We start from the raw sequence: 13,375 nt of genomic DNA, 5'->3' as shown, positions 1-13,375 counted from the left end.
TTCTGCCACCTTCTCCACATCGCTCCAAAATAAGTTGCTTTGCAGGGCACTCTCTGCTGCTGGAGCTCTGTTTACCTCTTGCTCTTAAATTAATATGTTTACCATTAACAGCTCCCCTATTTGGCTGTGGGCTTCTCACCAGCAAGGGCTAAACTGAAATCCTGGAGACTGTTCCTGAAGTCTTTGCTCAGGTCAAATTCCCAAGGGGAACACATAGAGCCCAAGATGTACCAGGTGATAAACTTCAGACGTGTAAACAGTCTACTAGATCTCCTCTTCTGTTGAAAATTAAACAGATGCTTAAGCACTCTACCAAATCAATGCCCAAAGAAGATAGTACAGCCCATCACCCCGGGTCAGACGTCAGCCCTGGCTGCCTTTGTATCAGCAAGGTTTGGTCCTACTCAGACCCAGAAAGTAGCTCTTCAGATGCTGAAGGCACCTGGCATTATGTTACTACCTCAAAGTTTCCAGCACTCCAGAGGACCACTTAAAATGCAGATGTTTCTTCCCCATCTTTTTCTTAATGAAGCCTAAAGTTAGGGCTGATAATGCCTCTTTAATTCCAAATGAAATGCCACATGCTCATTAACTATAGGCAATCATAGAAATCAATGGATTTATTTTTGAATTTATGAAGTCACTTTAATGGACTTCAAATTCCAAATAAAAGTACCAAAAAGGCAGCATTTCCTTCCATCACTAAAATCATCACTGCTTCTGTAGTAGAAGCACATTTCATGCAGCAAGAACGTTTACAGTAAACACAAGTTAATTTAAATGAGTATCAATTAGAGGGATTGAACCTTGCTAAGAAATCTTGGCTCCTTTTATTGATCCAGACAATTAGAAATTGAATCTTTCTAAAGTTCAGAGCATCAGTTGGTTTGACATTTTTTCATAAAACATGTCATTAGGAACAGGAGTGCAGCTGTGTTCCATGTACAGTTGAAATACTTGGTAGATGGAAATGCACACATATTCCAGGTTAACTCCCAACATGCATGCAAAAAAAAACTCTCAGATTTCTTAGCAGCAGAGAAAGTCACCATTTATCTCCAGAAATAAAAGTCACACTTTAAAAGTGTCATCTGTGCACATGCCTAACGTAAGCTTAATCCATTGCAAACCGCAGCATGGTGACCATCCGCAAGCCAGGTCATAACCACGTTCAGTTTTACAAGACAAACAGGGTTACATCAGCCCAATTTCCAATGGGAGAGTCTCCAAGTGAAACTTGGAGCTGCTGCAAGAAACCACACTGGGAGTGAGGCAGTAGCTCCCGTCCTCCCCTGAGACTCCCTATTGTACCTCTGTTTCTGATAAGAAGCCGGACCCAAGCTCTGACTTATGGCCACTTAAAGATACTATAGCACTTTTCACTCGCAGGAACAAGAGTGTCAGAACCAGTGCCTTGGCTGCAGTCCAACTTGGTAATTACTTTTTGCATTTCTAAACATCACCGGTGTAGAGGCGGGCAGAGGTTATTTTCTACTATTGAGTAACACCAAGTCACAAAGAACAGCCTGAAGAGCTGGCTGCATTTCAGTGGGAGTGGGAGAGATCTCTGCAGTCTGTAAAGTGTTTTGGGATCCTTCAAGATGAAAGGTTCATTAACAATTGGAAGTTAATATTAGCATAATAATCAGTCATAGCTCTTCTTGTAAAACCTACTCAAGAGATCCCACGCTGCAGGTTTCCATTCTCCAGTGCAAATTTATACGTGTTTCCCAAACTGCAATGAGCAGAGTCCAGCAAGAATTTTCCATTTGAATGATTTTTCCAATAGGAAATGCAGTTTCTTAAGAAGCAGAATACTGGGGAGAGAAAGGGGTAGTTAACTGAGCAAGCCCCAAACTGCTGTTTCTCCATTTGGTGATTGGAAGACCAGAATTAATTTGTTTGTTCTAAAAAGGAACATATCAATCTGCTGAAATTATTGAAATAAATGCTGAATAGTCAAAGACTTTAAAGAATAAAATTCAAGAAATATTTTGTTATAAGAAAGGAGATATAATATGAATATATGCACTTTTGGAAAGATGAATATGTTTAATGTGGGAAAATGCAAATATAAAAAGCTTTATTTTCTAGACCAAGTGTTTCAATATTTCTTTTCCAAATAGCAATTTTCTTTTGGAATTCAATTCTCTTCAGAAAGTATTAAATAATACAAATGCTCAGAGAGACACACAGTTTCAAGTCAAGGTAAATATTTAGCACTAATTCAAACCAAAAAATTTCAACCAGCAACCAAACAAATCCATCCTTCTGTGATTCTAACACATAAAGATGATGATAGTTACATTATTTGCTATCATTTGCTTCCCATGCTCTCACAAGGACCAGATATATAATTTCCAGGGCAATATATGTGATTTTCACTAGTCACTTTTTTCTAGCATGAAGTGAATTAATACTCACCAAATTCAAATGAACTGTTCTTCGATCTGGGGTAGTTTTTGCAGTCGATGCCTGTTCAACAAAACATACAGAGAGGGAGGATGACAATCAGATACAAGTCTGAATAAGAAAATGAGTTATTTTTCTTTGCAAGAAACTCCAGTGGAAAAAACTCCTATACACTACTGCTGGGCTTGTCATGCTGCCTGAAGAGGTAGTCTCAGTAACATCTTCAGTTCCTTTAATGAGTACTATTTTTCCAACAAGAGAAAAATAAAGCTGAGCCTTTTAGGGGAAAAAAAAAAAAAAGAGATTTTTTTTTTTCCCCTGTGTTCTTGTTTTCATTTGCTGAGATTGTTGGAGTTTTTGATGTCTTGGAAACTTAGACATCAAAAGCAAGTCTGAATAGTTGGACACTTAACTAACTAATTTGTTTTGGTCTAAGTTGCAAAAATATAGACAAGAAGTCTTTCACCCTGAAACCAAAGGCAACACTGAAAAACAGAAGTGACCAATTGAAATAGAGCATACAGGATATTAGCATTAAAATTCAAGTTCTGAGGGGAAAAAGTAGTTTTTGAATTTATTAGCAGGGTGGGATGCTATGGCAGTGGAGCAGAGAACCCTATGTCCAAAACACACCTGGATTGGGAAAACCTGTAAATTTTGTAACTATTGTGCAAGTGAGTATGTTCTCAGGTTCCATAATACACTGTAAGACATTGGTATTACAAGTTATTACATGAACAACTTCATTTATTATTGAACAACTTATGTTATTTTATTATCATTATTAATTCAGTCATTCAACAATTAGTCACAAGTTTGATGTTCGCTTTTGCTGATCGTTTAGATTTCAAAGGCTGAGGAGGAACCAAACTACAGCAATTTCATCTTAATTCAAGTGTCAACCCTCTTACTGAACCTTGTACATTAGTTGGGTTTTTAGTTAGATTTATTGTTCTACAAGACAGACTTTTCACATGAGAAAATGGTGTCTTGATTAGTACTGAATGTGCATCATGAGAGATTCCTTGGATTACAAAATAATGACCAGTTTCTAACCAGCACTCCTGTGTCTTTTACCTTTATAACACTATCAACCAACTGAGTTGACACAAATTACCTCATTTTGGCTCTGACGCATCATTTTATTTCCATTTACCACTGACTTAAGCACACATAATTACTAACTTAGGTCACAAACAAATGTGATGGACAAGTTTCACACTGAGCAAAATGTTTTATTACATGGCATTACTATCAACCTAAGTTAATTAATTAAAATTAACATAAGCTGTTGGCTAATTGCAGCCCAGGAGAAATTCTACTGCACCCGATGGTATAACACTGGAAAATTATCACAATATTTTAAAGCTTGACAAGTTCCACTGCAAAGCTGAACATTAATAGAAGAAGGTTACCACGGTAAATAGACCAACACTGACTTTTAGCATGGAATTATGTATGCCTTCAGCTTTGCAGTTGGTGCAGAAGCAGCAGCAGCAATGCTGGTTTGAAAACTGTTATGTTTACATTGCAATACAAACATCATCTAAATAAAGGAGATTTTTTCAGCAGTCTTTTGACTACAGCTATATGAAATATAACCTTCCTGATGGCAAATGCCAAAGAATTATATTAATACCAACAAAATTATATGAAACTCTTTTGTGAAGAAGTGGAAAGGAAAACAAATCAGTATATTTCATTTATGTGACTATAAGGCCATGGGGAGACTGGTTTAGTTGCTTTGCCCAAACAGAAAACAGCAGCTCCATAAAGGTATTTAGGAACCTAATTCTTACCTAGGTGCCTACCCACCAGTGAAGATTATGGGAATTTAAATCTTTAAGTCCTTCTGTGGCCTGTTTTTATGTGCTTCCTTGGTGATGCTAACATTTGTAAAAATTAAGGTGGTTTTTTTCATTTACTGGAAGTTTGTTCACAAGAAATAATTTAACAAGAGGTGGATCTACCTATGCTATTTTAAACACCCAAAATTCAAGATCCCCATGTATATCAGAACCACCAAGGAGGTGCAATGGCTTGCTCTAACATGTATACTTCTGCTCCATGTCTCTTTGGCAATGGAAAGATCTGGAGATATCACCACCCTTGATGGGCATGAGACACCACAGCAGAAAAAAAATTGGGTTTTGAAGAGTTTCCCATCCAAGGCCATCTGAGCAGCCTCTCCCCATGCTGTGGTGCTGCTCCAGACAGGAGTAGTGAGAGCATAAAGATAGTTTGGGACTGTAATGAAACACAGTGAGTACAAACAGAGGAAATACGTCTTTACCTCCTGAGTAGGTGTTTGTGACATTTCTCGCTCCTGCAGTCACAGAAGCTGCCAGGGTTGCCAGCCTGGCCAGCCCCAAGCTCACAACTATAATGGACTGTTTCATTTCATTAACAACAGAAAATCTTGGAATCATAAAATAATTTTGGTTGGAAAGGGTGTCTGGTGATCATATGGATCCAACCCTCCCACTCCAGACAACCCTCTCACTCCAGATGGTCCAGCTTCCAAGTTAGATTCAAAACACACCAAGGTGCAGTACCTATCTGGAGCTTCTGCCTATGTATGTACAGTACATAGCCACAGGGTTTATTAAATCTCTCAAGACTATTTACTGGAAGCAACTTCTTTTAAGAAAGGCACTGCATTTTTGTTCTGTTAATACGATCTTTTACTTATCTACTGTCAAATGTATGTGAACTATGGCTGTTTATATAGCTGTTTAAAACTAGCACATTAATTTCAATTAAACTGAAAAATGCAGAGCAGGGCAGACTCTGAGGTTACTAAGTTTACAGGAACATACTAATCATCAATCTGGGCAATATTTAATACAGTTTGTTCTCATATCCAGTCCACACTCACTGACCAGTGTATTGCTCTCTAAATCTCTATTCCTATTTACCCCAGAGTCACAGTAAGCTAAGCAAACTACTGTCCCCCCAGCTCTCTTTGTAGGCAAGCAATACCCAGTATTGATATGCCTTTCCATATTTTGTTTGCTGTTTTACAACCTTATAAAAGCCTGCTTTTCTAATACTGCTTTTTAAATGACTTAATGCTAGAAGAAATCAGAATGTATTACCTATATCATCTTTATTGCCTCCTGGTGTTCTGGTATTCCTGGGATGATTTCACTTCCTAATGAACCTCCAAGCCTGAGATAGTTGAGCCATCTAAGAAACACATCTTGGTTTGGTCTCCCACCCACTTGGCAGGCTGTAACTTGTGGCAGCACTAAAGCATAGCAACAATTTGAAAGGTAACCATAATCTGGTTATTTAGCTTTTGTTCTCTTGTGTCCCTCCCCTCTTTCTCACTTCTTTCAACAAAGACCAAATTTTATATGCATTTCTGGAAATCATTTTTCAGGGTAGTGTTAATGCACAGGGAAAGGTTTGGCTTCCATAAGCCCCACACTTCTAGACTGAGAGTTCACAAGCTTTCCCCTCACCTGGCATGGCTCCTGCAGGCTCACCCCAAAGCTCCCACACTTAGATCTCCACCACACTCATGGATACTGGGGCAGTGTCAGCTGTTTCCTAGCACAAGAACAGGTGAAAGAATTAGGCCTTTTGACACCAAAACCAGGAGCAATTCATTAGCATGACAAATCACAGAGATTTTGTATTCATTAGGGTCGCAGGCACCCTTATTGCTCTTTCTTCACTATACTTTAGTGGAAATACCAGGCTCAGTTAGCCTGATGGTTAAACTCCCATGGCCCAGATATTTTCTTTCTCTTTTATTGCAAGGCAGAAGATTAAATTCATGTTAATATTTCTTTGTCCACAAGTTAAAAATGTCATGAGAGTCGTATAATGGTTCTTTAAATTAACTGTGAACTAACCCTACAGATAGACCATGCAATGAGGTCTCCTGGGCTAGCAGAGCAAGGAAGGGTACGTGGGTCGGATCATGTCGTCTTTAATGTTTTGGCTGGTAGGTGCAGAGATCTGTTGCTGAAATGTGTTGCTAAACTTTCCACTTTACACTCTGAAGATTTACACCAAACCTATAGTGTTTTGGCGCTCCTTCATTGCCTGGGTCCTGTAAGCAACCACTGAAAGCACAAAACCCCCTTGATTAGCCTGAAACCATGAGCTCAGATGCAATATACAAATACGAAGGTGTGGAAGAAAGACCCAAGGGCAGGAATGAGAAGCAGAGTATCTTTTCTAACATATCTCTAATACTTATTTTTGTTTGCATTTGATGTGCTAAATCCAGAGAAAGCTAAGGAGGGGAAGGGAAACACACTGTCCTGTTTTCCTGTTTGGTTATTTTATTCCTAATGAAAAACCTGGAATATTTTTTAATATTTAATATTTAATTTAATATTAGAGGGTTGGTGCATCATGAGGTTTCTGTTTTCCTCTCTCTGACTGTTGGCAGAAGTAATCATGCATGTTGTTAGCTGAGAAAGTCATATTCTTTGTCTTTCTAACAAAGACTTTAGTCCTACAACGATGGGTCAAAGGGTTGCACACTGACCTGCAAAGGGAAAAAAAAATCTCTCATAAAACTAAATGTCTTTCAGAGTTACAATTATTTGCAATTATCTAATTCAGCATAAAAGGCAAACATGATGTCACAGGGTCTTTGATACTATAAAAAGCTCTTCTTGTGAAAGGCCTTTGATACCGACTAATCGGGATCAGTACACACCAGGTATTGCTAATTTAATTGCCTGACATGTAAATATAAATTACTGAACAGATCTTTGTGCTAGTTTTATTTACTGCAATTTTTTTATAGATTTTTTCACAATCAAAAGTGTTCTTTTTGCATTTCTATAACATTTTAATGAGCTCTGCCGAGATACTTTCAATTATATAGAAAAAGTAATAACCATTGTTAAACTTGATAACATTTGCACAGAAACACATGCAATGGAGGGAATGGTACTGGCTTCATTACCTGCACAGTTGTGTGTATATATTCATGTGTGTTCTGCAGGAAAGTGAATTATATCTTCCTGAATATGTCTCAGGAGTAAAATTTCTCACATTTAAAACATATGCAAGCTTCAACTTTTAATCCCTGTTGAAAAAATGAGGTAGTTCATGCTATTGATACAACTCTTTTTCTTAGGCCTCCTGTGCTTTCAGTTCTTTTAATCCTCTATCATCTTATTTCTTTTGGAGCCACTAGCATACCTGTATTGCCAGAAAGCATAGAGTAAAGAGAAATTGATTTTGCATGACAAAAACGTAATATAAAATTGATGTAGCAGAATAGCTAATTTGTGTGTAAAAGAAGAAGCAAAAAGAGAAAAGGAATCCTGAAAAATAGTGAACAAAAGTTTCTAAAAGTTGTTTCCTAGAAGCAGTCCTTGTGCAATCTGCCCTGCAGACCATGCAGCTATCAGCTGTAAAGCATCTCTCCTATGAAAAGCAAGATTCGGCGGTGTGAATACTCCTTATCCTCATAAGGATTTCTTGGTAATTCTAATGAAATAATACAAAAGGATACTAGCTGTGGAAACCTTAGATGCCTTGTAATTATACTTGGTATTTTAGTATTACCAATTAATATACATTCTTCTCACCGGAGTCTAAAAAATTAGCAGGAATCAAAAAGAATGATTTTACCACGCCAAAAAAGTGAGAAAAGATTTACACTAAAATTACAATCTGAGCCTAAACAATGACTGCTATTGTCTTGCAATAACATCTGAAAATTAAGAAGTTTCTGGCCTGAGGTGAATCTCAGGGCAGTGAACACAACCAACCTTCAAAACATTATTACCTAACATCAATAACTCTATCTGATTAAAATCTCCAATGATAGCACACGTAAAATCACCTTTGTTAATGGAATACAAATATGCTTTCCTCACCACACTGAAATCAGGCTAACTCTTGCTTTGGAAAACCTCTCAAGCAACTAGGGGGTTTGGAAGAGAGGGCACTCAAATATTAACACTGGTCAATGACATCAGTGTTAGAAAAGAAAGGAAAAGAAAGAAAGAAAGAAAAAGAAAGGGGGGGAAAAAGGAAAGGAAAAAGAAAACTCCAATTAGAAGTATCCTGGGGTTATTAGAGATAACACTGCTCATATCCAATTAAGATGAAAACCATTTTACCGGTTTAATGTGCCACCTCTGGCAGTTTTGGTTTATTAGTTTTATCAGACTTCAGAACTGAAACTCACAGTGATATGTATGCTGTGTACTGGAGAGATAAATGTTAAGGCTTAGAGATTAATTAGTATAGAATAAGATGCTTGAAACATTGTTCCTTAACCATGGGCATTGTGCAATTTCTCAGGAAAAAAAATACTCTTTTTCTGAGACATTCCTTCAAAGGGTCAATTTCAATACTGAGGCAGGAAATTACCTACCTGGAACAAGGAGATATGTTAACCTGCTTTGCTACCCATACATGCAGGTGTGTCAGATACACAGCTAACCCAACACAAAACCACCTTTCCATGCTGTGGTGAAGATGCTGACCTCAGATCAAAACCTGAGAGCAGTGTGGTTTGGGTGGTGGACTCTCTCAGCCCTCTGGTTCGCCTGTTGAACTCAAGATTGTTTCAGCTTTACAGCTCTGCCCCATTTGAAGGGGTATCAAGGAGGCAGATGATATGAAAAAGAAAGAATAAAAATCAAACACACTAACATCTGGTGTTTCATCAGCAAATGTTATGAGAGAATCCTCATGTAAAGACTATGAAGAGAAAGGAAAATCTCTTACAAAATATGGAGCAGGACCTAAGAATAGAGATTAGATGGAGGAAAAAAATAGAATCTGGTTATTGTGAAGATGAAAACTCATGATTGCTTCCATACTGAATAATCACCAGAATAACTGTAAAATCACCAGAGTAACATCTGTGCTATACAGGCCTCTAAAGACTGAGAAGTTGGGGCAGCGTATTTGCACAAAGCAAATTCTTCCTCTAAGAGGACAAAACTCTCCTGCAGCATTTCCACAACTTCCTCCTCTGGGTGGATCAAAAGTAGCTTTTATTAATCCCACTTCCTAACCAGGATAAAATTAGCACGTTTGAATGAAATATGGAAATTTAGAACAGAAGTCTTTCGTATATTTTTAATTGACAATTTCAAGAGAGAGAAAGTACCGAAGATTGTTTGAGGGGCCATTAATCTAAAATCCTTAATGCTATTCAAAATAGGTGCCCAGCAAAGTAATGATCTGAAAAACAACTGAAAAAGTCCTATGCCAGGTAAAGAGAAGCAAGGGGTCTTTTTCAGTGTCTGTCTGCAGGTACTGTATCAACCTACTTGACTCATTTAGGTTGCAAATCTCAATTTAACAATGAAATTGTTGAGAGGAATTTGTTACATTTCTCAAGAACTAACTGAAAAATAGACTTTGAGCTCTTGATCAGACAAGCTCTTTGAGAATTTTAAATGGCTTAATCAAGGTGAGTTATAAAAATGTGATTTAAAAAAACCCCAAACAACTAGTTCAAGGATGACAGTGTTATGGAAAAGCACACCACCGAATATCAGGGTATATAATGAATCCAGGATTATGGAGTTCACACGAGTAGTATTTAGGCCCAAGCTGAACTATAGGAAGCTTACTGGGTTTCCAGCAATGAAACCTTGAAGTTGATTGCAAGAAATCATGAGCAGTGAGGTTTCTAATAGGCCACTGCAGCTTGAGAAGTAAACACATTTATATATTTATATTTATATATATACAAGCATAGACATATGTATTGTTACTACATTTCTTTATCAAAAGCTGTACTTCATGTATTTCTTTGTACTCCCAGTATTCTAAAAGAATTTAAAAATCTACTATTGTACTAGAGACCAAGTATAGTGCAGTTCTAATCCCACTGCTGTCACCAATTTTCTCTATGGGCTGGAAAAACAGAATCTAGAGCAACAAAACTCAGGTAACATAGAGTAGTCTAATGGCAGCTAATACACTGCTTTTAAAACATATCAGTTATGAGCATTGACACTGTATATTTTATCAATGACTTATTAATGTTCTGATTCTTGCTGCTGCTCTTATCTTTTCCACTTTTTGATTAATATAAGTCCAAAGTTTGAGAAGGATTTTCATGAGAGCATTTTCTTTCCCTTTTAGCAGAAAACCACCACCAAAAGCTTTTCATTTTGTTGCGTTTTTAATGAATATATTTAATGAACAAAATGGAGCTTCTAATATCAAATAAACAAATAAAAGCTTTCATTCTGGGATTACTGTTGTATATTCTTAACTCAAAGTATTCAAAGAATTCATTTCAAGATTGAAACCATCACCTTTTTTTCCATCATCTTCAGCATTCATTTCACTGTAGAATAGGCTGCCCCTTCTTCACAGCCACCAAAAAAAAAAACCCTGAAAAATATCTCTGCTTGTTTAGCCACTGTGATTAATCTAGCTGAAGGTACATGAACAAAAAGAGAAGGGTCTTGAAGTCAAAAGGCCCACAGAGTAGCTGAAGCTCTGATTGACTTCAAGCAATGTATCCAATTAATGTTCCTCTTCTGCTGAAATCCCTACAATAGTTTCCCTATTTCTCAATCTAGTTCTCTCTGAAAGAGTTTCATGTCCACCCACATATAAGGCCCATAATTTGTGGCTAAATGGCAGCTGCAGCTCAGTGCTGGAGGCCTTTTCTCAAATTGGTCTTTAATTGGTATAATCAGGAGCTTGAATTATTGGTTCAACCAAAGGAAAAGTATTCATTCGAACCAACAGGATCGCTCTCTCTTTTTCTTTTAAATTAGCAATAAATTAATGACTTTTCAAGATGTTAAAGAGAAACTAAAACCTATGCACAAAAGATGGGATTCATTGATAAAAGCCAGTCGGTTTCATTCTCATTAAGGAGAAGAGCATTTAGGCAGCAACTTAGTCTTTAAAAAAAATAGCAAGGGAGAAGCAGTACAGACTTGGGTGGGTACAATTGAAAATCAAGATAACTTGAACCGTGACCTGAAGAGATCATCAACCTAAGAGGACTTTGGACTGGCCTCCTTTATCCCATACAGCTTCTTTTCTTTTGCAAATTCTTCTGAATTGTGACAGGTTTTTTTGTTTGGGTTTTTGGGGGTTTCTGGTTTGTTCTAAAATGTCAGGCGCCATCTTTTAATCTTTAAATGTAGCTTGATAAATTAATTCCAGAAGCTGAATGCAGTTGAAGGTCAGGAATTGGATCAGCCATTCCTACCATGCTGAAATGCACTCTGCCTCAAAAGCAAGCTGCTGTAAGGGCTCAGGTTGTGTCCTTCCCTCTGTTTATTTAGTGCCTGGTTTTAACCAAACAACTCATCTTGAGCATTTGGTCTTTAAAAACTTTTAGAAACATTTAATGTGCCAAAATCATCTGCTTTGGTCAGAAAGCCAGAATACATGTATGTTATAATCCCAGAACTTGAGTGTTTATCCTTTTCATAATAACTATGGCTTATTTGGGATTGTTAAAATTGTGTCCTCTAAAGATTTGTTAGCAGGGCAGATCCTTTCTTGGGCCATTGATGTGTGTAAGAGTACTTAAAGCGATGGTAAATTCACTAATAAATGCAAAGTTATGGCCATGGACAGCAGAACCATGGCCTTGATCTCCTATGTCAACAGCTACCAATGTAGTGTAGGTCAGAAGGAGAACTCAAAAGAGTTCTCATTGCTTCAGCAAGTGGGGAAATCACAGCATTTCCCTTCTTCCTGGGGTCACCAGCAGGGAGGGAGGAGGGCAGCTGTGAGTTCCCTCCCTACTGGAGGGCTAGCAAGTTGGGATGAAACCCCTTCCATACTCATTTGTCAAGCGAGAGCACGAGTGTACATGAGTTTGCATTAAACAAGAACTTTGCTTGCACTCTAAACAGACAAGACTACTATTCCAGTTCAACATGCCCAGAAAGCTTTGCAACATCTAAAGAGTTAATAGACATCTGCAACATTAATATTTTCTGCCTCTTCACAGAAAGCATAACTTTACACACTTCGAGTCTGGTCTGGATCAGGGACACAGACTCAGGGAAGAATAGCCATAAAAGGTCACTTGTGTTCAGATACACTTCCCCTTTAATCATCATCTCCTTCAAATTAACTAAGCATAAGGCCATCTCATTTTCTCACATAGAGGTGATGGAAGGAAGAAGAGAGCTGCCCTGTGATCCAGCTACGTGAAGCAATGGAAATCATAGAATCACAGAATCATACAATGGTTTGGTCCTTTAAAGATCACCCAGTCCAACCCCTCTGCAATGAGCAAGGGTTTGCCCCTCCTCCTACCCAGCCCTGATCTTACTCCCGTGAAGAGATGTGTTACGCTCAGGAGAAGCAATGGCCTTGTGTCAGGAAGTCTTCAGCTACTGTTGCTGCAGACTTGAGCAGTAAATTGGAGCTACCACCCATTTGCTGATTATATTGGACAAAAGAATCAAAATTACTATCTACAGCTGAGTCATGTGCTCTTTTAGCATCCCCCTTTGGAAGAGTAATTTTTCAACCACTTCTTGCCAGGTCTCAATCAGAGGCCTTCTTAGTTGGAATTACAACAAATAGGAAAATAACGGTGCTTACAGCATTTAATTATTATGACTGAAATACTATTGTTGTCTCTCTTGGCCCTGACGTGGGGCTAGAATTCCTTAAGGTGACATTTCCAAGGCACAATGAAACATGTTTTACATGAGATTCCTTAAAACCCATCAATTATGCATGCTACAAGAACTTGTTATTGTACACTCAGGACATGATCCAAACACCAATTGTGGTTATTGGAGATCCACAGGACTTGGATCATATCCTAAATCAACTGTATTGGCCAGCTATCAAAGTAATAGGTTTTTTTCTTCATTTTCTGACTACAGTCTTTAAGGGTTGAATCTTCCTCCTTCACTGTCCTAAAAATACAGATAAAATCTCTTGCTTTGTGAATATTTTTTTCCTACTTGGGTAGATTAGCAAAACTTCTTGATTTTGATAAATTCTATATTAAACAGTGTATGAC

At 37.8% G+C, this 13,375-nt stretch overlaps 1 long non-coding RNA gene across 2 annotated transcripts in view; it reads right to left on the bottom strand.

Annotated features, from left to right (window-relative positions):
- LOC115613190 overlaps positions 1–2,681 on the bottom strand; it is a 141,794-nt gene extending 139,113 nt beyond the window's left edge. For both annotated transcript variants that reach the window (XR_003993299.1, XR_003993301.1), the window contains exon 1: positions 2,425–2,681. This is a non-coding gene — a long non-coding RNA (uncharacterized LOC115613190). The remainder of the gene's footprint in view (positions 1–2,424) is intronic.
- Between the last annotated feature and the right edge of the window lie 10,694 nt (positions 2,682–13,375).

Source organism: Strigops habroptila, chromosome 9 (genome assembly GCF_004027225.2).
Source record: "Strigops habroptila isolate Jane chromosome 9, bStrHab1.2.pri, whole genome shotgun sequence".
NCBI lineage: Eukaryota > Metazoa > Chordata > Aves > Psittaciformes > Psittacidae > Strigops > Strigops habroptila.
This window is presented reverse-complemented; position numbering and strand designations above follow the sequence as displayed.